Source organism: Otolemur garnettii, unplaced genomic scaffold (assembly GCF_000181295.1).
Source record: "Otolemur garnettii isolate 467f Iridium unplaced genomic scaffold, OtoGar3 scaffold00042, whole genome shotgun sequence".
Taxonomy (NCBI): domain Eukaryota; kingdom Metazoa; phylum Chordata; class Mammalia; order Primates; family Galagidae; genus Otolemur; species Otolemur garnettii.
In genome coordinates, this window is record NW_003852437.1 from 11,762,361 (window position 1) to 11,790,329 (window position 27,969).

The 27,969-nt window shown below is 39.6% G+C and overlaps 1 protein-coding gene and 1 pseudogene across 2 annotated transcripts in view; one reads left to right on the plus strand and one right to left on the minus strand.

Annotated features, from left to right (window-relative positions):
- The window catches only part of PDE7B (phosphodiesterase 7B), a 219,372-nt gene that overhangs the window by 189,106 nt on the left and 2,297 nt on the right, over positions 1–27,969 (minus strand). The gene's annotated exons all lie outside the window — the stretch shown is intronic.
- LOC100944515 lies at positions 13,442–14,283 on the plus strand (annotated as a pseudogene). Its single transcript, XR_153671.3, has one exon. The product of XR_153671.3 is annotated as a 40S ribosomal protein S3a-like (transcript).

Here is a 27,969-nt window from a genome sequence, read left to right on the forward strand (position 1 = left end):
TAACTAGGGTAATTAATTACTCAAATTGTAAAGGTTGGTATCTCTTAGATTAGATGAAAACACCCTGAAAGATTAATAGACATATTGTGCTGGGAAATTCTAAGTCAGCTTGAATGTGTGCTATCATCTGAATGACATTAGCTCTTTTAAAACAAAAAATCAGGACACTACAATTTACTTCCAGGTCCTCTGATGAATAACTTTGATGTCTTAGGCAAGGACTTCAACATGCGTCACTCCTAACCTCAAGCTGATTGTTTTATCAACAGCCCTCACTGATGAAAAATCTTCCTGCAATTGTTGTATTCTTATTCAAAGCATTCCTCTTTCCCTATTCCAGCTGCTTTAATAGGTGGATGAAAGAATTGCCAAGTACACACCACAGGAGCATCTGGTCCTGCAGAAAGATAGACCAGCCTTATTTGCTGCATTCCTGTTCCTTCAGAATTTGCAGTCATTTGAGGAAGGCTATTTTGTAAGCGGTTGCTAACGATGGGAGTCCATGCTCCAGGCTTGGTGTCGGAGCACAAGCATATGGGAAATGCAGAAACCGGACCTTGCTTGCAGCTAGGACCAGCTTCCAAGATTTTCATGCCACTGGGCACAAGAAGTAACAAAATCCTTTAGCATTTCGAAATGGCTTCTGGGGGCTTATATAGAAGATCAATACATTTTACCTGTAGGAATCAATAAACCCTATATAAGATGTAAAGAAGCACTTGCTTGGGATGGTTTAAAGCAATGTCTCTGGGATATTTGGGAATGCTTGCATGTGAGACAGAAAAAACAGTTCCTTCCTGTAAGAAAACTTCAGTGCCACGACCAACTTATTTACACTGGATTTAATAAAAACTTTTACAGACTTGAAGACAAACCTAGTAAGTGTTTAGGACACCCCCTAAGCCCCAAAGCAACACTAAGAATTTAGGTACCCACCACTGTCCAGCTGTACTGCTCTTCTGGCTGAGTGTTTAAATAATGTTTTTCCTTAATTATACACACCAGAATGTAATGTTGAATATAGAGGGTTAATTTCACATATATTACCTGGACAAAGTGAGCTAGAACATGGACAGGTCTCTTGGGTCACCACCCTTGGTGTTGAAATCAGTTCAGCCCATTGTAGGTATTTCTGAGTCTGCAACAACCCGGTGTGGCAATCGGAATCTATAGCTTCTCCAGCCCCCAGCTGAAGTTCGTGCGTTTCGAACTGTGATATTTCAAAACAGTAGGTAGCACTTTGTGTGTCTTAAAAGTTTTCTTTATCTCCCATGATGATTGAAATTCCCCAATTACATATTCATTCCTTTAAACATATGACATACTTTTTTGGAGAAAAAACAAATACATAAATATTTCAAAAATATTTTTTGATTGAATTAATACTGATTGAATTGCCATTGTGTGTATTTGCTCATCAGATCAGTTTTTTCTATGAAAATTAGCTGAGAACAAAACATGTAGGGATTGAGAATTTGGCTGAGGTTAGTTGATAGAGAAGTTGTTAGAGGGAAAAATATATTTAGAGGACTTGGGGATCTGCTCAGAGAGGACAAGCATTTCTGAATAAATCTCACCCCATGCCAAGGGGTGATGAGGGTCCATGAGCCAGATGAAAGGCATAGGAGGGAATGTGCTGCCTTTGGCACAGAGAACAGGTGGCCTGATCAGGTCTGGGAATAGCTGCAGCCTGTCTTCTGAAACTTTGCTGCACGGGACTCACAGACCAGCAGCAGGAGTATCCACTGGGGGTTTGTTAAAAATGCAGAACCTCAGGCTTCCCCCCAGATTTAATCAGATTTTACATTTAAACCAGATAATCTGATAATTACTATGCATGTTAAAGTCTGAGAAACAGGGGCCTCTAAGACTGGGTTCCTCTGAGTCATGCTGTAATACATAAACTGTCCCTTATCTGTTCCCGATGGGACACCAGCATGGCAGTGTGCTTGAGACAAGGAACCAGGAGTTTCAACCAGTTTGTGAGTGGGCTCCAGAAAGGGGAGGCAGCCAAAAATATAAGTATAGTCCTGCATCACATAATGATGTTTAGTCAGTGACAAACAGCATGTATGACAGTAGGTATGTAAGATTATAATGGAGCTGAAAAATTCCTATCACCTAGTGACTTTGTAGTCAGTATAACGCTATAGTACAACTCATTAGTCGCATGTTTGTGGTCATGGGAGTGTAAGCAAACCCACTGAGCTGCCAATCACAGAAAAGCATAATGTACACAATTATGTAAAGCATGTGATATATGATGATGATGATAAATAACTGGGTCATAGGTTTGTATTTACTGTACCATTCTTTTAATCATGATTTTAGAGTGTACTCTTTTTACCTATTAAAAAAAAGAGTTAGCTATAAAACAGCCCCAGGCAGGTTCTTCAGGAGGTGTTCTAGAAGAAGGTGTTGTTATCATAGGAGACGACAGCTCCATATGTGTTACTGTCGCCAAAGACTGTCGGGGGGGACAAGATACGAAGGTGGAAGACATTGATATTAACAATCCTACCCTGTGTAGGCCTCGACTAATGTGTGTTTGTGTCTTAATTTTTTTTTTTTTTAAGAGTCTTACTTACTAACCCTCAGTAGAGTGCCTTGGTATCACAGCTCACAGCAACCTCCAACTCCTTGAGCTTAGGTGATTCTCTGGCCTTAGCCTCCTGAGTAGCTGGGACTACAGGCACCCTCCACAATGCCTGGTTATTTTTGTTGCAGTTTGGCCAGGGCCAGCTTTGAACCCGCCACCCTCAGTATATGGGGCCTGTGCCCTACTCACTGAGCCACGGGCGCTGCCCTTGTGTCTTAATTTTTAACAAAAAGTTTAAAAAGTAAAAACAAAAATAGAAAAAGCTTATAGAATGAAAACGTAACGAAAAAATATTTTCGTGTTTTAGACTAAGTATCATTACATAAAATTCAACATTTTCTTAAATTAAAAAGTTTACAAACTAAAAACATGACAGCTAAGACTAATTTATTATTGAAAAAAGAAAAATATTTTAAAAATAAATTTAACATGGCCTAACTGCACAGCATTTATAAAGTCTACAGCAGTGTGCCGTAATGTCCTTGGACTTCACATTCACTCACCCCTCCCTCACTGACCCACACAGAGCAAATTCCAGTCTACATGCCTTATTCATGTAAGTGCCCTGTATAGGCGTACCATTGTTTTATCTTTCGTATCATCTTTTTACTGTGCTTTTAATATGTTTAGATACATCAAAACTTACCATGGGTTTCAGTTGCCCATGGTATTCAGCGTGGTGACATGCTGTACAGGTGTGGAGACTGGGAGCAATAGGCCATCCCATAAGGCCTAGGTGTGCGGCAGGCTGAGCCATCTGGTTTGTATAAGTACACTCTATGATGTTTGCACAACAGTGAAATCAGCTAATGATGCATTTCTCAGAATCTATCCCTTTTGTTTAGTGATGCATGACTATACAGGTTTGTCTGATTTAGGCTGAATGGACACGAGAGACGATATTCGTGTACTCATTATGTGTGAATGCTTTTACCTAAAGAACTAAAGTATTTTTCTCCATCTTTTGGAGTACACTGTTATGCCGGGCACTTCTACTTCAAATCAGGGGCATTTGAAACTGGTTATCTGAGTTGGTTGGCCAGTGTTTTTTTTATAACAGCCTATCTCCTCCCTCTGGTCCCCTGCTTTCACTACCTCATCCTGTCACTGCTCCTTTTCTTGGCTTGACCAGCTCTTAGTGATAATGAATTGGTCCTTGCCCCCACCTAGGCCCCATAACAGCCAGGTCTGTCGGGTTAGAAAACTTACTTGCCTCTGCCTAGGGTCTGGCAGCTGCCTTCCCTTTGGTAAGACAGGGAGAGTATAACTTTCAGAGTCTGCTTGAGTGGGAGGAGGTGTTCTCAATTTCAAGAGAAACCAGCCTGTCTGACAAGTTTTTTGGTTGGGTCTTTGTACTCTAGAGTCTATTCAAGCTTTTTTGGTGGAACTGGAGCCTGATCTGAATCCCATCTTATCCCCTCATCAAATTTCTTCAGTGCCATTTCTCCAGATGTGTATCATGTGTCCACACATCCCCACATGATCAAGATCCCTAGGTCCACAGATGCCCTCCCTGTACCATCACTGGTGCTCTGAGCCTCTCCCACACTCCAGCCTGCCCATCTGCTCCTGCGGTTTGCTATCACTATTGTCTTAACCAGAAGCAGGACCTTTCTCCCTGTTTGATGTAGACTGTGGCCTCCTTCTATAAGGGGCCGATCCTTCTGCCCTGGCTGATGTCAGCTCACTTTTCCCTCTCTATAGACTAGAGCATTGGTATTTGTGACAAATTGACTTCAAGCTCACTCAGAACACACAAAATTCAGAAGGTGGATTTCTCTTCCCTTATATCTGGACATGCTCGTAGAAGTACCTTGCCAGGTAAATCCATCAATGCCCATTCCCTGCTGCCTAAATGTGGGGACCTCCAAGAAGTCACTGAGTGGAAAGTATAATTTCAGGGCCTGAAATAGCCTGGGTGAAGCAGTAGGAAGCCCAAACCAATGGAATGTCAAGGCTGACACCCCTAAAGTTATTATTGTGCTATGTGGAAATCACAGACTATTTGGGGTTCATAAAGAATGTGACTGCTAACAAAACAAAAACAAAACAAAAATTTAGGGAAAACAGCCCTAGGTAAAAGAATTAGTCTCTGAAATCTTTCTTGGCGTTTGTTGCTGCTTAAAACATGGGTTGGGCTATCTCCCCAACTTAGGCTCGGTAGATGTATTCCATAGAATTATCTAGAGATACCAAATGAATTCTGGAGATCTGGGGAAAAAGGACAGAAAGCTGTTCTTCATCTTTCTTGAGGTCTGTTTCACTGGGCTCCTCCCTGCCTGCTAGTAGGCATCGTACTATTGCAGCATTTCCCTAGGGAGAAGAGGGAGTGGGACCAAGCTCCCAGCAGTTGTCCCTGGGGAAACAGTGAAATTGGCCCCTAGGGCCAGTATGAGGGCTGAGGGCCTGTTGTGGTGACCAGAGGACCCTCATAACTCTCTCTGCACCTGCTCCTTCCCAGGTGGTCCAGGAAAGCAGAAATTGACCCATGGAGAATGCTAATTGAAGAAGAGAATGAAAGTTTAGAAGGAAATCATTCTAAATGTTTAATCATATTTGATAAAAATCCTTCCAAGGAATTCCATAGTTTCCTACCTTCTAAGAGTTTGCCAAACTCATTTCTAACTAATTTGCTTATCTGAGATCTAGAAAGTGGGCTGTTTTCAGGGGTCCAAGACAAATAGATTTCTCTGATGTCTCCCACAGGTCTGGATACTGGGACACCATCATTTCTGGGTTATCTGACACTGGCCTTTGCCTTTTGTGTAAGGAATCTTCATGTAGGAGTTCCAAGATTACTTCTTTCTGTTGTGGCCCATTCCATCACCTGGTTGGAGGTATCCCCTCCAGTTCACTAGAAGATTTCCCCCCTCCGTGGGTGGATCTAGGTCAGGTCCATTTATCAACTCTCCCAGTCCTGGCCATGGCATCAAATATGGCACCTAAGGTACCTCCACTGGAGATTGTGTCAATTCTCATATTAGTTATGCTATTGTCATAGTTGCCAAATGTATCATTTTTAGTTTAAATGCCATTGAACATCTACCCCAAATTTCTTAAGCTATTTTAATTTGTGAGCCCATGACATTGAAAACAGAATGCTTTTCTTCACTTTCTCAACTTGCTTCTCTCAATAAAAAGCCCACAGTGCTCTGTAAAATGGTTCTTACTTGGAGCAATTCAAATGTGCATTCATTCTTGTCTGTGGCAACCTTGGGTTACTTATATCTCTGTCTCAAGGCAGGAGGGAACGGCTAGATTTGGGGGAGTTCAAGCTTTTTTTTCAAGGATCTACTCTTAACTTTCCCCAAAGCTCATATCCTTCCCAGTGGAAGGGAGGCACTGCTTGTGACATCTGTCTGGGTGTGAGAGGAAAAGTTGTTAAGGGAAATGTGTGTGGGAGGGCGGAGGTGGGGGTGGGGTGGCACACTTCAGCACATCTCTCTTCCCCACTAGGAATCCCTAATGTGGAGGTTGCAGAGTGGGGACATGGTGGACTTTGCTGCCTTGTACTTAAAAGAAAGACAAATTACATTCTCTGCCTACGTTTATTTACAAATTAGCATATTTTTACGCAGACATCTGAATTTCCAGATTGTCTTAGAAAAAATTACTGAAGTTAGGGGATGGGGCTCCATGTGATGGAGTCTGCATTTCCTCAAGGCCCCATATGGCAGGAGCTGAGCTGCTGCCCATTTTAGGTGGGGTGTGGCCTTCCAGGCAGCCTCAGTACCACCGATGTCTCTTGTGTGGCACCCAGTTGGCTTCCCTCTCACACATTACCCTGCTGGCTCCTGGAGGCATTGTGTGTGTGATTTCCAGAAGAAACCAGAAAGAGGAATTTTTGGAGGTTTGCAAATCCGTCCATAGAACACCATCTTGGAAACAATAATTTCTTGACACATGTTGATTGAATTGAAGTGATTTTGAATCTTTGGACTCAAAAAGGTTATGCTGGGAGGGCTCTAGACTTGCACAAAGATGGTAATGGTATAACTGTAAAGACACTCCATAGCTACAAATCTCAAGTACAAGGAAGGTTGGGTACATCTTCCCAACTTGAAGAGTATACTTTCTGAGATTTAAGTGTTTATCAGGGATGCTGCTGAGAAGTGATATGTACTTCACAATCACCCAAGCCGTAAAAGAGAGTCAGAGAATTGCATTCACAATATGAACTATTTCCAAGTTAGTTTCATTTGAGCCATTTGGGGAGAAATAATCTACTTTCTTTTCTTTTCACCAGAATCTGCTGCCTGTATTAATATTTCAGCCTCTGAACATAAATCATTGAAGTTTTCAGCTCTGATTGTCTGATTATTTCTCAGGGTCAGTAGGGAACATATGGTGCAGCCATAAAACAAAGAAAGAAGAAATATCTAGTATTTTGATAACACAGAGAATGAAATAAAGATATATAGATTTGGTTAATTGGAAAGAAGAAATTGATGGCATTTAAACTATTACAGGATTATTCTGAGGATCAATAAAATAATGTATAGGAAGCACACAGCGCAGTCTGGCAACTAAATGTGTCCAGTAAATGTTATCTACTGTTAAAGATGGTCATTTACTAATAAGTGTATAGCATGTGGTTAGCCTTGCTCTGGGCATCTGAAAAGGATCTATGTTGAATGTGGTATTATGAAGATATTATGAATTGTTTGGTCTTGTTCAACGACTAGTGTCATTCTCTAGTTTATAATTTCTGAGTCTGGGTAAAGATGCAGAGGACCCATTGGACGTGGACACTGAGTTGTCTTCTTGCTCCTACAAGTAGGGGCACAATGAGCCAGGGCGGCGTACGCAGTTGGTGGTGCTTCAGTCTGGAAATTACTCTCCACTAGGCAACTAAACTGTCACCATTCAAATGGGCATCTTTCAATGAAAACATAATTTTTTACAGAAAACAGAGGACAATATTAAATGGATTAAAATAAGCTCCAAGACATATACTAATGTCTAATGGGTATAAGAAAAAAATGTTCAGTGTCACTAAGCACGAGGAAAATTCAAATCAAAATCACAATGAAGTAGCACCTGATACTTGTCAGGATGGCTACATATCAAAACAACAGAAGATAACAGGTTTGGGGAGGATAAGGAGAAAGGGTTGGTGGGAGTGCAGAATGGTGCAGCTATGGAAAATAATATGGAGGGTCCTTGAGACATTAAAAACAGAACGACCATATGATCCAAAAATCTCTCTTCTGGGAACTTATCCAAAGAATTGAAACCAGGATTTTGAAGAGCTATTTGCAGTCCTATGTCCCTTGCAGCACTATTCACAGTGGTCAAGACGTGGAAACAACCTAAATGTCCATAGACAAATGAATGGATAAAGCAATGTGGTATACATGACATACATACGATGAAATACTATTCTGCCTTATAAAAAGAAGGATATTCTACAATATGTGGCAGCATAGATGAACCTGGAGGACACGAGGCTAAGTGAAAAAAGCCAGTCAGAGAAAGACAGATACCCTATAACTCCACTTACAGACGGTATCTAAAATAGTCACATTCATAGACTCACAGGATGGATTGGTGGACTTCAGGGTATGGGAGGAAGTTACTAATCATTGGGCATAAAGTTTCAGTTGTATGAGATGAGCGAGCTCTAGAGATCTGCTGTTCACATGGTACCTATAGTCAACAACACTGTGTTGTGCGCTTAACAATTTGGAGGGTATATTTCATAAGTGTTCTTATCATAATGTGATAAAAGTAAAATAAAATATATATGTGAATAGGCTTCCACCTCTTGGGAGGGGGAAGATTGTTTTAAAGATAAGGTCTGTACTTTTTTCTCCCCTTATGCATTGTCTATTTAGTCCATCATCATCAATAGTCAGAACAATCTCTCAATTTATTTCAATGAGCTGCACAACTTGATGCAGCCATGGTAGCTTACTCTTGACCAACTGATTTATAGCATGGATACTGAACGTCTTAATTTCTGAAATAAAAAATTCTGCAAAAAACATAATACTTTCCATCTAAACAGTTCTGAGAAACATAAAGTGATGTGTGTGTGGTGGTGGTGGTGGGGAGAGGGTAGATTAGGAAATAAATACACTAACTTCAAAAGTTTCCATCTTGTTTTCATAAAACTAAATGAGATTAGATGACTTGTGATTTATGCTACCACAATCTTCCGTTGCTTCCCACTTTAAACAAAAGTATGGTTATAATTAAGATCACATGAGCTTGGATTTTTTAGCATTTAAAAAACAAGATGGATGACTTAATGATTGCCAAAACAGACTCTCAAGCATTTTCATAACACCAAAACTTCACGGTCCTCTAGGGGCGGGTCTGGGATGTACTTAATGCCCATTTTCTACCTATCCCGGTGGAAACAACAATCGCAAAACAAGGGCCATAACTAACATTTATATAAGGTTCTATGCTTTGTACAGTATTTTCACTAGTATTTTTATTTTATTTGGTCCTCATACCAGCCTGGTAGTGTAGGTGCCATGAGTAATGTTATTTCCATTTCTGATGAGAAAATTGAAGCTCGGAGAGTTTAAGGGACTTGCTCACCCTCATGCAACCAGTAAGTGGCAGAGCTAGAACCCACACCCATGTCTTTTGAATTCTAATCCAGGGAATTTTTTTTAATCCTAACACTCCAACTAAATAATGTCACTACTTTCTGGGTCCAAAATAAAATTTTGATTTTACACCATCTGTTCCTGTATCACAGTTTTCACGCACGCTTACAGGGCTGTTCCTCTTTCTGCAAGGATCCTTCCTCAGATCGTAAAATCAACTCCACTAAGAAGGTTTGTCTGAAAGAATATCTCCCTCCTCACTACTGTATTAGTTTGCTAAGAGCTGCTGTAACAAAGCATCACTACCTAAGTGGCTCAAACAACAGAAACTTACCGTCTCTTGGTTCTGGTGGCTAAAAGTCCAAAATCAAGGTGTTGGCAGGATTGGCTCCTTCTGAGAACTGTGAGGCAAGCAAGGATCTGTTCCAGGCCTTTCTCCTTGGCTTGCAGATGACTGCTTTCATGTTCACATAAAGTGCATCCAAAATTTCTCTTTTTTATAAGCACACCATTAGGGAGCATTCTAATGATGTCACTTTAACATGATTACCTCTGTAAAGACATTATCTCCAAATAAGATCACCTTCCGAGGCATGGGGATTAGGACTTCGACATTGGAATCTGGGGGAGCACAACTCAACCCATAACTATCACACTCCTGCTCTGTTGCTATGCTGGCCTCCAGCCCTCATTCTTGTACCCTCATCTCTGTCAATGGCATCAACACTATCTAGGTGCTTTGGACAAGGAATCATGGTGCCCTCTTTCCTTCTGTTTAGTACATCCAATTCAACAGCAAGTAGTATCAGCTCTACCTTAAGAAAATCGCCTGGATTCAAACTTCTTACTGCCCCATGACAATCTTCCCAGGCCAAACCACTAATTTCCTGCTCTGACTAACGCCATCGTTCTTCCTCATTGCCCACGCAGAATCTATTTTCCTTTCCACACAGAAGCAAGTGTGATCTCTTTAAAAGATAAGCTATGTTATGCCACTCCCTGTTCAAAACACTGCATTTAGAATAAAACCTGCACTCTGTATGATGGATTAAGGGCTCCATGTTCAAAATGTATTCTGGACATCAGCAATATTGGCATCACATGGGAGCTTGTTCGCTCTGCAGAATCTTGGGCCCCATTTCAGACTTACAAAATCAACATTTCAACAGTGTGCTCAGGTGATTCATGTGCATTGTGAAGTTGAGAAGCCCTGGCCTTCTCAAGAAGGCCTCCCAGGTGATCTTATCCCACCAGCACGTTTGAACTCACCTCCTCCTGCCCCTGGTCCTCACCTTCATCCCTTTCCACACTCCGGCTTCACACCGTTGCCACCCCTTGCTTCACTCTCTACCTGAATGCCTTCTTAGAGACTGTGCCTTTTACAAAAGCTACTTTTGCCACCACTGCCACGTCACTTTCTACCCCCATATCCTGTTTTATTTTTCTGCATAGTCTTTATCACTGTCTGAAAGGAAATATGTATTTGACTGACTTCATGAGATTCAGGAGATCTTGTTTATTTTATTCACTGCTATTTTTTCCCAGGCAGAAGAAAATGTTTGGCACATAGGAGGTACTTAATAAATATTTGCTGAAACAATACCCTGTACATTTTTTTTTTTTTTTGAGACAGAGTCTCAAGCTGTTGCCCTGGGTAAAGTGCTGTGGTGTCACAGCTCACAGCAACCTCAAACTCTTGGGCTCAACTGATTCTCTTTCCTCAGCCTCCAAGTAGCTGGGACGACAGGCGCCGCCACAATGCCTGGCTATTTTTTGTTGTTGCAGTTGTCATTGTTGTTTTAGCTGCCCTGGGCTAGGTTCAAACCTGCCAGCCTTGGTATATGTGACCAGTGCCCTACCCACTGAGCTACGGGTGCCGCCCAATACACTGGACTTTTGATAGAAGATGGGTCAATTTTTGATGCCTACTCAGTTAATTATTTTCTGTAGGAAAAGACTCTTGAGTGACTGTTGACTATAATGTGGTATTTTATTAGTTGAATACTATTTTCTCGGCTCGGCACCTGTGGCTCAATTCGCTAAGGTGCCAGTCACATACACCTAAGGTGGCAGGTTTGAATCCAGCCCGGGCCCGCCAAACAACAATGATGGCTGCAACCAAAAAATAGCCAGGTGTTGTGGTGGGCACCTGTGATCCCAGCTACTTGGGAGGCTGAGGCAGGAGACTTGCTTGAGCCCAGGAGTTGGAGGTTACTGTGAGCTGTGATGCCATGGTACTCTACCCAGGGGGACAGCTTGAGGCTCTGTCTCAAAAAAAAAAAATAATATTTTCTCTACTGCGTTTATTTTCTCTTTCCTTCTCATCCCACCTCCTTCTTTCCTCTCTGGAACAGTCATGTGAGTCTTTTCCATTAGTATTAATAATGGCTTGGAATGATGTAATATACAGTTTCTACTAAACTTTTCCAGAGTGGCATAAAATCGTATATGCTTAATAATGATTTTTTTGTATGTCAGGTACTGTCTAGAGCTTTTGAATTTGAAGTTATTCATATAAATGAAAATTTAGAAAGTCTATTATTACCATAAAATTTTGGCAGTCAAAGCACAGACAGTGGCCACATTTCCAACTTTGCTTGCAAGCTAGTGACCTTATGCTAGTGATCTGTGCAACTCTTTTGCTTTCTAATGAGCCAAGGAAGACTCTGAAAAATGATTATGAGCCAACAAGCTCTGATGAGTTCCTCATTACAGAGAGTTTCTTTTCAAAGCTGCCCTTAGAAAAACACATATTTTAATATATATGGGATGTATATTACAAAGCTATTTTTAATTGAGATACTTGAGTCATTTGTTTGAATATGAATTTAAATCTATTTCAGTGTTGCCAAAAGGGAGGCCTTTCTTCAAAAGCCACAGTATTCTTGCCAGATCTTCTGAAGAGATGAAGAGAAGGTATCCACAGGAGTCACTGGCTTCCTGTGCTCTCAGCTACCTTGGCTGGAGGAGTCACAGTCGCAGTGGGCGTTTGGGTCCAGCACAGGTGGCACTGGCTCCTTTTAGTTATTATCTTTGGTGGCCTTTCTCCCATGACCTCTTAGTTTTCTCTTTACTCCGTCTTTATTCTGCCATGAGCTTTTCCACCATGTTAGGATGTATTGGGGGGAAAGTAGGTCACCCAGACCATTTAGCCTAATATAAAACTGAGCATCACTAATTTTTAGAAGGATAATTTTGGACAGAGACCCTAAAAAGCTCATTAGGAAATTAATTCCACGGATATTTGTTGGGCAAGTCAGCTCTTAGTTCCTGAGGGCAGTTGGGTTGTTGCATTTGATCCAAGGTTGCAGATTTCAGGACTAGCTCCTTCATAGCAATATCTCAGCATTCTGAAAGCTGAAATTCTGGTGCTAGCAATTCTATTCAATTAGTTATATTTCACTGAAGACAAACTAAAAAAAAACTCTAGTGACCCCAACTCTGTGGAAGTTTAACTATAGGTTTAAGTGTGTTGTGAGATAAAAAAGATTGAAAAACACTGCTCTAGACGCTCAACTGAATCTAACTATGAGTGATTTTTTGGGGGGCCTTTCGCTTCTTTCATCAGGATGACCATGAAACAACACAGAGGTCCCAGGCTTATGTGTGTTCTTAAATATCCATGAGTAAAGAAAAAAGATGCCACTTCAGGGAAAGGCCCAGTCCTGTCTCATTCCCTGTTACCACTCTTCAGCTTCCAAGTTTGAGGGGGCTGACTCTGAACGCTAGAATATGATGATGCTGGACATGGGAATGTTGATTTCTTCTTATCTGTATTTACTAAACTCACCAATTACAGTAGGTGCTCAATAATTGTTTTTTTTTTTAATTGAATGGTAACTGTGTACATTGATGTACTTCTGGGGTACAGTGTGGTGTTTTCACACATGATCTGAAAGACTTCCATCAAACTGGTTAACATAGCCTTCATGTAATTTTCTTAGTTATTGTGTTAAAATGTTCATATTCTACTCATAGAAAGATTTGCTTGTACCCTTGTAAGATAAACCGCAGAAGTGAACCCTCGAATCCCCCTCCCTCCACCCATTCCCCCCTCCCCAATAATTGTTGACTAGACCAAATGGACAATTATATATGGTGCTTTGGAACTCCTTTCACCAGTTGGTAATTCTATAAAGATTTGCCTGTCTTAAGAAATTCTCACACATTCTTGCAGCCGGAATGGTGAGAGAGTAAAGGTCACATAGATGGTGCGCCCCCGCCCCTTATTCATAAATTCTCACCCCAGTTACACTTCTGCCCTTTTGGCTCGCTGAGCACCATCATGGTGGTTGGCAAGAACAAGCACCTTACAAAAGGCAGCAAAAAGGGAGCCAAGAAGAAAGTGGTTGATCCATTTTCTAAGAAAGATTGGTATGATGTGAAGGCACCTGCTATGTTCAATATAAGAAATATTGGGAAAACACTAGTCACCAGGACTCAAGGAACCAAAATTGCATCTGATGGTCTCAAAGGTCATGTGTTTGAAATGAGTCTTGCTGATCTGCAGAATGATGAAGTTGCATTTAGAAAATTCAAGCTGATTACTGAAGATGTTCAGGGCAAAAACTGCCTAACTTCCATGGCATGGATCTTACCTGTGACAAAATGTGTTCTATGGTTAAAAAATGGCAGACTATGATTGAAGCTCATGTTGATGTTAAGACTACTGCTGGTTATTTGTTTCATCTGTTCTGTGTTGGTTTTACTAAAAAAAATGCAAAAATCAGGTACAGGAGACCTCTTATGCCCAGTACCAACAGGTTCACCAAATCCCTAAGAAAGTGATGGAAATCATCCCCAGAGAGGTGCAGACGAATGACTTGAAAGAAGTTGTCAATAAACTGACTCCAGATAGCATTGGAAAAGACATAGGAAAGGCATGCCAATCTATTTATCCTCTCCATGATGTCTTCATTAGAAAAGTAAAAATGCTGAAGAAACCCAAGTTTGAGTTGGGAAAACTCATGGAGCTTCATGGTGAAGGTCGTAGTTCTGGAAAAGCTACTGGGGACGAGACGGGTGCTAAAGTTGAGCGAGCTGATGGATATGAACCACCAGTCCAAGAATCTGTCTAAAATTCAGGCTTTTAATAATGACAAATAAAGAATCGTATTTGTGGAAAAAAAAAAAGAAATTCTCACAAAGCTTTTCTTGGAGGGAGGTAAAATTAATGGTAGTGGAATGGAGAAATGCTGCTATTCTTATTTTGCAACTGAATACATCAAAGAAAGGGTATTTGGGCGACTCCCAGATCAAAACAGCTTCTGGAGGCCAAATTGGCCATAATCATCTGCTCCCAGGGCCTCCACAATGCACCTCTGGGGGCGCTGTTCAGTCTAGTCCAGGATAGTTTGCATTGCTACCTAGAGGGGCCACAAGTTTTTAAGAATTTAGAGTCCTTGCTCAAGTCCCAGTGAGATTCTTAGACCTGATTAACTGTTAGTATTAGCAAACACTTATTTTAGAGAACATAGAAAAAGGAGAGGTTCCTTCCTCTCCCTTTTTTGGGGGGGAGGGTTTAGAGAAATTGGCTTCCAGAGCAGGCCACTAACTGTGATACCTCTTTTAAGAAAGATAGAGAGTCCAAAAGAAAAATAGAAGAGCACTGTATTAAAAAAAAAAAAAGGCCATTCTAAAGACAAATCAAGTGAAGAAAGAACTCCCCAAGGAGGAGGTTTTCCAGGGATGAGATCGCTCATCGCCTTTCCCTTCTCAGTCCTGACCACTTTTGGGCGGCAAGTCCTCAGTTGTACTTCCTAAATTGGATGAGCATTGCCATATTATTTATATGGAACATATATAACATATGGCATTACATCTGTTTATTGTTATTTCCCCAGACACTTCCTTTCTGTGCTCATTTAGGGACAATGGGAATATACCGCAAGCTCTCTTGCCGTATGTTGTTGATTTTGAAACTCAATGTAATATAGCCAGTATTTTAAAAAGGAAGTCAGATCATGTGACACGAGCGCTCAAAAATTTCCTCTTGCTCCTCATCTCATACAGTATAAATCTAGAATCTTCCTAACAACCCTCCAAATCTGGATTTCAAGACCTCATTCCTTGCCTTCAGGCATACTTGCCCCCTCTGTTCTTGGGTTCCCCAGGCTCGCTCCAGCTTTGGGGCTTTGGCACAGGCTGTTCCTTCTACCCAGGGCACTTGCAGCAGAGCCTGTCTGCACTCACCTTCTCAGAGAAGGCTTTGGCTGTTCTATTTAAGGTCTATTTGAAATCCCCATCTCTGCCTCCCCCACCATGCTCCACTCCTCATAGACACCCTGCCTTGTTACTTCCATGATGTATGTGACCTTCTAAAATAAGGTCTAATATCTAATTTACTTATATACATTGTTTACTATGCATTTGTCACACCCCCCACCCAATATACTCTATCAGAATCTAAGCTCCTAGGACAAGAATTTTGTCTGTTTCAACTATTGCTCTTTTTCTGAGACAAGTGTGCTCACTCTATACAAACCAAACGCCTATTTATATTGGACAAATCCATCATTATCAGATTATGTAGCTATAGAATATTATCTGATAAGAGCTCTGGATTATCCAGGCTCAGATTACACACAAAATATCATGCAAATCAATATTTTCCTTTCTTTAATTCATCATTGTACATTAGAAATCCGAGCATATTACTGTTACCTGACACTGCTCTTTGGAATAACAATGATTATGGGTGAAATTTCGATGCTTTATACTTTAGAAAGCCACTAAATTTCCTTTCAGTATGATGATTTCCTTTAAAGATGGACTCAAAAAAAATACTTTTTAGTTGAAGAACAACTGGACCGCTAAAAGGAGTCATAGTACAGTTTAATTTTTTCAATGAGTTTACAATAAACTAGATGATAGAGGCCGAACAAAGACGTGCCTGTTTCTTGGTTCTCAGGAAAGTTCTACACCAGGGTCCTGTCCCTGAACAACCTTTCAGAGCCTCTTCAGAGCTCCCTGGACCTCAGCTGAAAGCTGCTCTTAGCTTTTTGTTCCCATTTCTTTTTATTCCCTTCTATGTTTTTTTTTTTTTTTAAGTTGCCAACAGGTTTTCTTCTTTATTATGTTTATTTTTCCTATTATAAAAGCAATATGTGCTAAGGGTTGAAAGCTGTAAAATTTAAAAAAATGGCATTAGATCAAATTAATTTTTCTCTACCATTCAAAGTTATAAACACAACACATGTGCACATTTACACAACCACACATATTTGGAAAAACATTATATTTTTAGTTCTTTATGTAGTTTTATATCAGCAAAATCTTCCTCTATTTGAGGCAGACTTCAGGACACAGAATTGTGTAGCATTCCTATTTCTTCTCTGAATTAAACTAACTGATGATACAAAATAACTATACATTCATCTTTATTCTCTCAGATAAAATTCTGGGCTTGGGGCTTTCAACTTGGGGCTCCAGTTGAGAAAAAAGGAACAAAATACATCTTGAACTTGGAAGTATACAATTGCCTTTCATTTATCACCTAGCTAATGAAAGCTGCAATTTTTTTTGGCATAATAGAAACACGTCTTGGCAACACCTTGAGAGGCTCTCCGAGGCAGAGGCAGGTGCTCGGCGTGTCTGTGTGTGTATGCACATGCATATGTTTCTGTGCTCCATGACTTTTTTGAGAATGTAAGGAAATCCCACAGCCTTTTCTTCCATATTACTTGCTATCACTTGTCCAGTGAGCCCTCGCTCATCCCTAATGCAGCAGTCTCTTAGTGTGCTTGTTCTGGAAGACTTCTATTCACCACAGAACCACAGAACTCAGTCACTTGACTTTATATTGTGTTGCAACCTCTGTGCTATGTCATGTACTAGATGTCAATGGATGCCACTTGGATCCACCACTCAAGGGACAGGATTGCTGGGATCATAGTCCCTCTGCAAAGGAAGTGGCTGATTTCAGAAAGTCCCTCTGGGATAAGGTGACTTTGTAAGAGAGAGTTAGCTGAAAGCCTCAGCTCATTTCTAAGATGCAGCAATTGATGGAGTGGTTATCCCCCAAGGCAAAGTGTCATTATAACCAGTTCTCCATTTGGGCATATTCCACAATGGGAAAAAATTATCAAAGCTTTGACACTTGTGAGATGTAGGTTTCAATAAAGCAAACCAACAGTACAAAACAATCGTGTACTCTCAGAAACCATAAAAATAATCTAAAATCTCTTTCATTATAAAAATTAATAAGCACTCTCTGTGAAACATTTGGAAGATACAGAGAGGTAAGGAAATAAAAATTACACATGGTTCTACCACCTGGGAAGCAAAACATAGTTCTTAAAAATTTTTTAATGGAAAATTATAATTCTAATTCAACTCAATTCTGATATTGGGTAACAGTGACCCTCCTATTTCCAGCTGTACATACCCAGTACAAAGGGAAACTTACAAAAAGGAGAAATAAGAAAACTTTTCTGCTTCATTTCTAGAGCAAGCACGTAGCAAGTCTGTGAAAACAGTATGTGAAGGTTATGTTTAGAACTCTATGCCATGTGATTTCATAGTAAGGGACGAGACTAGAATTAAATGGCTTAACTACAATTTTAAAAGTCTTTTCTATTTTTATAGAGCAAAATTGAAAGGAAAGTACAAAGATTTCCCGTATATCCCCTGTCCCACACACACACCACCTCTTCCATTATCAACCTTCCTCACCAGAGTGGCCCATTTGTTACAACTGATGAATCTTCACAGATACATCATTATCACCCGAAGTTCCTAGATCACCTTAGGGTTCACTTGTGGTGGTGTCCCTTCCCTGGGTTTGGAAAAATCTATAAATGACATGTATCAGCCACTATAGTAATATACAAAGGATTTTCACTGCCCTAAAAATGTTCTGTGCTCCACCTATCTGCCTCCCTTAACTATAATTTTCACATTATCACTTCAGATCTGTAAAAATATATGTTTTATAATGAAAGAAAAAATGGAAGTTAATTAGCTCAATAGGAAAGAGCTTTTATTTATGAACCAGGGTTTTATTTATAGTTCCACTGTGGGTAAGTAAGCACTTATTAGGATCCTCTGTGGGACATTTATTTTCAAGTGTTCAACAAAGATTAACTATTAATTTGGTTTATGCAACAAACTCTGTCAACTCTTTAATGTTCATTAGCAATCAGAAAATAAAATTAACCCATTTTGTTACTATCATCATCAACTTGATGATCTGTTTGCTTAAATGATAATCATGATCTTCATTAGAGGCCATTGCATAAATGTTGTAAATATTGGGTTAAACGATGAATTATGCATTATGACTTTTACTCAAAGGAAATTATTGAATGTTAAATTATTTATAGGGCTTTTGTATACAGCTGGTAGGAAGGTAAATTGATATAGCCACTTTGGAAAACTATTTGGCAGAATAAATTAAAGCTGATATATATACCCTATGATCCAACACTTGCAATTCTTAATAGATACTCAAGAGAACATGTGCAATTTTATGAACAATAAAACATGTATGAGAATAGTCATGGTAGTATTATTTGTAATAGTCCAAAATAGAGAGAGCCAAATGTTCATTATCATCAGAATTAATAAAGAGTCATACACATGTGCACTTACCTGTGCATGCACACACACACACACACACTGGAATACTCTCTAGCAGGGGTCAGAAATCTCTTTTTTAAAGGGCCTCAAAGTAAATATGTTTGTTTTGGGGCCAGTATCACCTTGATACCAAAACCAGAAGAGGACACAACAAAATAAGATAACTATAGACCAATGTTTCTTATGAATATAGATGCAAAGATCATTACTAAAATATGAGCAAAGAAAATCCAGCAGCATATCCAAAAGTAACCCGCCATGACCAAGTAGGCTCTGACCCAGAGATGCAAGGAGTGTTCAACATATTATATCAATAAATGTGATCCACTACATAACAAGAAGCAAAAAAAAAAAAATAAAGATAAAAAAGACCATAGATCATCCCAATAGATGCAGAGAAAGCATTTGACAAATCCAGCCACCTTTCATAATAAAAACTCTCAACAAAGTAGGCATAGAAGGAATACATCTCAGAATTATAGGAGCCATATATGATAAACACACAGCAAGTATCATGCTGAAGGGGAAAAGTTGAGAGCGTTCCCTCTAAGATCTGGAACAACACAAGGGTCTCCACTGTCTCCACTTCTATTCAACATAGTACTGGAAATCCTAGCCAGAGCAATCAGGCAAGAGAAAGAAAGAAAGGGCATCCAAACCGGAAAAGAAGAGGTCAACCTATCACTTTTCAATGGTGATACGATCTTGTATCTAGAAAATCCCACAAACTGCACCAAGAGCTCTCTGGAATTAATAAATAAATTCAACAAAGTCTCTGGTTAGAAAATCAATGTACATGAATCAGTAGCATATCTATACATCAATAACAGTCAAGCTGAGAGTCAAATCAAAGACTCAATACAAAGAAAATAAAATGCCTAGGAATACACTTATCCAAGAAAGTGAATGATCTCTACAAGGAGAACTATGAAACACAGAGGAAAGAAATCACAGAAGACACAAATGGAAAAACACGTCATGTGCATGGATTGATAAAATCAACATTATTAAAATGTCCATAGTATCCAAAGTGATTTATAAATTCAATGCAATCCTAATTAAAATACTAGATTTCTGTATTTTACAGATCTAGAAAAAAATAATTTTATAATTCATTTGGAACCAGAAAAGAGCCTGAATAGCCAAAGGAGTAACCAAAGTAAAGAGAATAAATCTCTTAGAGGCATCATCACATCACCAGAACTCAAACTATACTACAAAGCAATAGTAACCAAAATAGCATGATATTGGTATGAAAATAGATACATAGAGCCCCCAAACAATAGATGTTCGCATAGATGCAGAAAGAAAGGGACACTTAAACACTGTTGGTGGAACTGCAAATTAATACAATCTCCATAGAAATCAGTACAGAGATTACTCAAAGAACTAAATGTAGACCTACCATTCAATTCAGCAATCCCACTACTGGGTCTCTAATCAAAGGAAAAGAAGACATTTTATCAAAAAGACACTTGTATGTGAATAATTATTGCAGAACAATTCACAGTAGCAAAAATGTGGAATCAACCCAAGTGCCCATCAAATCATGAGCAGATCAAAAAATTTGGTATACATATACCATGGAGTACTTACTACTCAGCCTAAAAAAGATGACTTAATGCCTTTGCAACAATATGGATGGAACCAGAAATCATTACCCTAAGTGAAATATCTCAAGAATTGGGAAAAAACATGAAATTTACTCATTATTAAGTTGAAATTAACTGATGGTCACAGATTTGCATAGAGGGGAGTAAAACTCACTGGAAATCAAGCAGGGGGAAGGGAGGAGGAGGGGAGAGGCAAACACCTACCAAACAGGGGCAATGAACATGATTTGGGTGATGGGCACACTTACAGTGATGACTCAAGCATTACAAAGCTGATCCATGTAACAAAAAATATTTGTAATCCTTTAATATTTTGAAATAAAAGATTTTAAAAAATTAAAAAATACATTAGAGTTTGGGGATCAGATGGTGTCTGTCACAACTAAAGTCCATCAATTTGTAGTGTGAAAACATCCATAGACAATATGTAATCCCTTTTGGCATTTATTTTATTTATTTATTTTTTTTGTAGGGATAGAGTCTTCACTTTATCACCCTTGGTAGAGTGCTGTGGCCTCACATGGCTCACAGCAACTTCCAACTCCTGGGCTTAGGTGATTCTCTTGCCTTAGCCTCCTGAGTAGCTGGGACTACAGGCGCCCACCACAACACCTGGCTATTTTTTGAGACAAAGCCTCGCTCTGGCTCAGGCTGGTCTTGAACTCCTGAGCTCAGGCAATCCACTCGTCTTGGCCTCCCAGAGTGCTAGGATTACAGGCCTGAGCCACCTAGCTTCCATCCACTGTAGAGTTCTATCACCCTCTCAAAAAGTCATGTATTGGCCTCTCAAAAGTCACCTCCTGTCCTCCCTGACACTGTCTCAGTTTAGGCAGACTCATCATTTCTCATCTGACAACTTCTGCCATTTTCTAGATGAGTTTCTCTGAAGTCTTGTCCTCTGCTCACTGTTCTGACCCAAAGATCTGTCTGAAATATGCATCTCACCTTGAGGTTCCTCTCCTTAAATATCCTGAAATGGCTCATGGTCCTATTACAAGGTCCTTCACAGTCTGTCCTAACTTCCTCTCTACATGAAATTATCTTATTTCTTTCCTCTTATTCTATTCTCCATACACAATGACCTTCTTGTTGTTTCTCTAACTGGTTGCATTAAACTACCAATAATGCCAATAATTCCAGTACCAACACCTTTCACAGTGGGCTGCTCTCCCCTCAACCTCCAGGGCCATCTGCTGCTTCTCTTTGACACTCAGCTTCTTATTACATCTTGCAAGGGACCATTCCTAATACCACTCTCCCCCCATAAGACCTGAGCCTGTCCTTATTACTGCCTATCAGGCTATTGTCACTGCCTGTGTGGCGCTCCCTGTCCAACTAGATTGGAAGTTTCTTGAGGCCAGACCCTCAATGTCTTTGCATCCCTACCCTGGCACACAAAGCCTATCTACACTTGCTTGTTGATTGAACACATTTTCTGAAGCTGACAGACTGCAATACTGACTCTTCCCTCACTTTTGGCCTTGACAGCTTTAGTTCTGATAATCCAGCCTTTGCTAGTATTGTTTTTCTGCAGCTAGCTCTTGTCTGGCTCCCAGATTCACTAAAAAATGTGGTCATTTATTGCTATGGAAATGCTGCGACATTCCATGGAAAGCAATGGTCAAACTAGGAAACTTGTTTTCCTTATGCAAAGCAGTACTGACTTTCAAGTTTTAAAAAGGCAGTGGGATAATGTAGAATGCCTTTTAAGCCATAACACTCAAAGTGAATAATTTTCTGTATAGTCTCATAAACATGATAAGACAAGGTTATAGGCCTTTTCCTGTTTTTTCAACACAACGCTCCATCTGCCCAAGAATAAACTGTGGCAATAAGGATTCTACCTTGCTCGTTATTACATCAACTTTCAGATATTCTAGTAGAGGATGGGGCATATAGTGGTGCTCAATAGATATTTGTTCATCTCCTCCTTCTTAGGGTAGGTTCTAATTGGTTATTTCTAGAGTAATTTGTTGGGCATCTACCAATGAATTGATGTAGAAACTGACCCATGGCCTTAGCTGTGTTACCAGAGGGTTTTAATGTTCCATCCTGTCTGTGACACATCTTGGGAGTGCTATGCTGGTTCTGCTGTTCACGAACGCATCAGCATGTATCCTTATTGAGTTTCTCCTAGGGGCTGGATATCTAGATGTTCCAGATGCTGGATCGGTGAATACAACTAAGCCCCGACATTTTTGATATTTACATTCTTGTGTATGGGTACATTGTGAAGCGAGGCTGGGGAACAGTGATTAATGAACAGATATAAAATACATTATTTGGTAATAAATGCAATGGATGGTAAAATAAGACAGGGCCTTGTGTTAGTGGTGAGGATTATACTCTCATTTTCCTCCCTCTGTCTTTTGGCAGAGTTAGAAAATACCGTCTGGAGGTCTTGTTATTTCTGTATGCATATAGGAAGAGGGAGTTGATGTATTCAAGTGATATGAATGAAGTGCTTTAAAAGCATAAGTTAAAATTAATTCAGGTTCCCTGGGCATTATAACCTTATAAAGGCAAAATTAAGCAGCTTGAAAATTTCTATCTTTTAACATAGACCTTGCTTTTAAAGTCAAGTACATGATAGTCCTTATAAGAATGTTCTTTAATAGCCTATCATGATAATATGCTTATTTCTAAATTGCCAATATGTACTCGAAAATATCTATTTACCTGAACCAAGTTGAGACAGTTTAATATTCAAAATATACCCAAGTCATCAATTTGCATATAAAAATACTACTAATATAGAATGAAGTATAAGGCCTTAGATTAAGTAGCATTAATAAAAACAATACTTATATTTATAGTACTTGTAAAATTTTACTGAATGCTCTAGTATTTGTTTGTCATCTGATCCTTAACAAACCTAAAAGGGTAGATAATAATATTGTTTATTGTTTATTATCCACTTTAGAGAAGAGTAAGCCAACCCTAAGGGATGTGCCTGTGGTCACACAGTCATTAGCTGATACCAGTTCACTGGTCAGTTCTTTCTACTGCACCTCAGTGACTGACTTTGATAACACATTTTATTTTACCTTAAAATGGATTGTGTATTATTTTTTTGGGGGGGAGTCTTACTTTGTCACCCTCAGTAGAGTGCTGTGCCATCATAGCTCACAGCAACCTTAAACTCTTGGGCTCCAGTGATTCTCTTGCCTCCGCCTTCTTAGTAGCTGGAACTACAGGTGCTTGCCACAATGCCTGGCCATTTTTAGAGATGAGGTCTCACTCTTGCTCAGGCTGGTCTCAAACTCCTGAGCTCATGCAATCTACCTACCTCTGTCTCCTAGAGTGGTAGGATTACAGGTGTGAGCCACTGCATCTAGACTGTGTATTAATTCTTATTTTTTTAAAGACAGAGTCTCACTTTGTCACCCTTGGTAGAGTGCCATGGTGTCACAGTTCACAGCAACTTCCAGCTCTTGGGCTTAGGCAATTCTCTTGCCTCAGCCTCCCAAGTAGCTGGGACTACAGGCGCCCACCACAATGGTTGGCTATATTTTTGTTGCAGTTTGGCTGGGGCTGAGTTCGAACCCACCACCCTCAGTATATGGGGCTGGTGCCCTACTCACTGAGCCACAGGTGCCATCCCAATTGTGTATTAATTTTTAAAAAAATAATCAATAGGTTTCAAAATATTCATATATAAAGATCCCAGGAAGAAACCAGGGATAAAAACAAAATATTGATATAAAAACTCCCAATTTTATTAGATGACAATGTTACCCAAAAGTGAAAAAAAATCAAATTTCTCTGCTATAACAGATGAAAATCCTGTCTTACTTTTTAAATAAAATACTTTGATAGATCAAGGGGAAAAGGTAGAACTAACATGTATTTAAAAAAAAATTAAACTAGATTTCTGGTCTTCAGATATGCATTGTGTTAGACACCATTTGATTAAAATGATTTGATTTAACCAGCATCTGGTGAATGGCTGTACTTAATATACCACTCAGCAGAAAAAACCTTACAGAGTACTCTGTAACGCTCTGTAAGTAAATAAAAAATACTCTCTAACTAACCAAATAAAAGAGACCAGAACTCTTTTATCTGGTACTTCTGTGCTTTTCAGAGCCAATGACAACTGTCAAGTTCTCCATAATCAGGGCTCAAATTCCTTTCCAATATGTCCTTTCATACATTTCATGGCTTGAAACCCTTAACTGCCCAGGACGCTGCCCAGTTTTCTTCTTTCTGAGCTCCGAGAGTAGCCCTGCATCTGCTGAGAATGCTGCCTCTTTCTCGCCTTTACAGATCGAAATCCACGTGTCTTCACGCCCACTCTCTCCATCCTTTAGAGTCCCAGTAAACTTTATTTTTACTTCATTTATGTCGTTCATCATTCTTGAGCTTGGGCCGCACATTTTGAGGTTCAAGACTTGAATCTTTTCGTTGGACTGTAAACCCTGTAGGCACAGAACCTGTGCCCCGCTGGCCTTGGATCCCCAGGCCTCGTGTATCACCTTGCATACAGTAGGCGCTTGATGTACATCCTGATAAGAAATGTTGCGTGAAGATCTAGCTCTGCCCTGGAGGCACTATGTAATTTTTAAGAAAGTATTTAATATTTCAAAAATTGTTCTCACCATTGTTTAATGTTTTAGCTTTTTAATCACTTTTATAAACACCATTCATGTCAATACATACTTTATTTTTTATTAGTTTATTTTTATTATCACTTTTTAAATTATTGTTTATGCATCAGTAAATTGCTAAATATTTAAATAAGTAAACAGCTAGGGCAGACGTCATCAGAGGCGTCTCTTCACAGAACATCTCATTCTATCATCAGAAAACCCTCCGGGCTAGGAAGGACAGATGTTTCTATTTCTACTTCGCAGGAAAACCATAAATTGAATCCTAAAAAGATGAAGCAACTTCTGAGAGTACAGAGTGAATGTTTCAGAATTAGGACTACAAAGCACGTCGCTCTGTGTTTATGTTGAATGTTCATAAAATATTGATTTTATGGTATTCTGTGAATCTGAAGATGAGTAACCCATTTAAATAATTTATAATAAACTTCAACCAGAAAATGGACTAATGTGAACACTCCCTTCTAAGCCACGAAATATTATAAATTAGAAATTAGGATTTACCATTTGAGGGAATCCCACTTTAAGAATAAAGGCAAAGAGAAAGGAAAAGCACCACATCTGATCTGGAATTCATTTCTGAAAGTTTTCCCACGATTTCCCATTTTACAAAACAAAGTTATCAAATGAACTGAGAAGTGAATCAATGTTCGTCATTTTACATAATGTCTTTAAATACTCCTGGCTCTTTTTACCCAACAGTTTCATTATGCTTTTGAAAAGTAATTATACAAGGAGGAATCATTTCTCTTCCAATTCCTTTTTCATTTAGTACCATTGCATTACACCTAAGTAAGGTACGCGTCTTGCTATACAGTTGCACATCCTTTGATATGACCATATAAACTTCTGAGGCCAATTTGAACTTGAGAGAAACATTATGGCTAAATTTTAAGAAAGGTGGGGGGAGGACAGGTAATAGGAGGGGCTTCTAAACACATTGCCCTACGCCTGAAGGAAAGAAGAAAGCAAGACGTATGACAATTGGATGCTTAAGTTGGTCATCTGCATTTGCCTGTCTAAACAATTGTAAGGAGCAAGTATTTATAGTTAGCCCTCAGTTTATCTGGATGTCAGCAGCACACCCTTATTTACTGTTATATTCATCATGAACTATTCTCCTGAAGCTAGAAATGATTCCCTGCAAGACCCATCTACGATAGTAATTTGCTCCACTTAAAACTGCATCGAATCCAGTGTTCAGAGTAACTCAAGGTGAATTTTCCGCGTATGTCTCATTTAATGGAGTGAGTCAGAAGTGTGATTTTCAGTGAGGATGGCTTATTCATGGAAGTCGTGAGAGAGACACTCAAAGCACAAATTCAGTATTTTTCAGAATGATCTGGGGACTCACTCATGGAAGAGAAGGGAACTGCAAATGGAATCTCTGGCTAATGAACCTTTTCCATATTCCATCTCAACTGTGCTGGAACCGGAGCACAACTAGGATCCAGGCAGCCACCCAGACCTGTTTTGTTATTGGGCAGAGAGAAGGATCTCATGGGGAGAGAGCCAAGAGCTTGACAATTCAGAGATGAGGCTGTCTCAGGATGGCTCCTACTGGGGATCTCAATGGTGGGGTGACAGGAAGGCCGGTTGTGAAGTTTTGGATGTGCAGGCTTTATATATTTGGTTTTCTGGTTTGGAAGTTTTGATTTATTCTTTAAAATGTTATAAAATTACCTGCAAATGTACTGTGGGAGCCGAACTAATTAACTCAGGTCACAAGTCAAACTACCTCTTTTTTTTTTTTTTGCTGTTTATTCAGAACAATGAGCTGCCTCATACCAGGGACCTCATCATACCTAGGTGTTACAGTCCACATCCTGACCTCTGCCCCTTCTTCCTTCTAGCCCCCTTGTGCTTCCCGCCCACATCCTGACCCCCGCCCCTTTTTGCACTCCTCACTCTACTCTGCACTCGTGCCACTTGCGACCCCTAGCCCTTTCCTCTTATTCGCTCACCTGAGACAAAGAAGACTCTCCCTAAGCCAATCAACCCTAGACACGCCCACCCTATACCTGTCAGTTTAGGACAGACATGGTTTACCTACCAATAAGGGAATGGGGTGGGATGGTCTCAGGGGAGGGAAGAGGGAAAGGTATAAAGGAATTGTTTGAATAGTCTATAAGGGCTGTTCCCACTTTCTCTTAAAGGTCAGCCCAGGCTCTGAGCTTGAATGAATAAAAAATTCCTCGTGCCTTTGCAGCGATGTTGGGACTCTCAGAGTGGTCCTTGAATTGAGTCTGGAGGTTAACAGTACAAACTACACTCATGGTTAGTAGCACTTGTAAAATGTAACGATCCTTTAAAATATCAGATACTCTTTATCTTTTGCTGTTGGAGGCATAAAGTTTTCTCAAAAAATACTTGAGGAAACCATAAGGACTTGGTCTTAGGTTCCTCTTAAAGGAAGCAACCAACTAATACCCCAGACAACGGTGAAGGGGAGTTTTTTTGCTGTGTTAATATGGATAAAAATAAAGATGGGGTCTGTTTTAGTGAATGATATATTCATGATGCATTTCTCTCACTTAAGTGAGTAACTATTCAACGTTCCTTCTTATCATCTTGCACCATATTGCTATGAAATAGCAGCCCTTGGGCACCCAGTGGATGCTTGCTAATAGCAGGTTGATCCATGTGCATTGATATCCATAATAATTTTATTTTGGTGCTCTTCTAAGATTTTAAAAGACTTCATAAATGTTTGGATTAAAAATTGCAGCAATCCTCTTAGAAAGATAAGTAGGAAAAAAATCTAAGCCTTCTTAGAAGTAAGCTCCTGGAGAATACAATTTTCACTCTAGGAATAACTCAAGCTCACTAGGCAGTTGTCTTTGAACACCCAATAATTATTTTTACTATGCATTTAAAGCAAAATGTACATTCATTATTCGTATATGTCCTCAAACTAATAAAAACGTTCATTCTCATGGTTTCTTTATGTATTATTTAGTTCTGTATCACTAAGAAGATGAGAATTTAATGAACTTATGAAAACA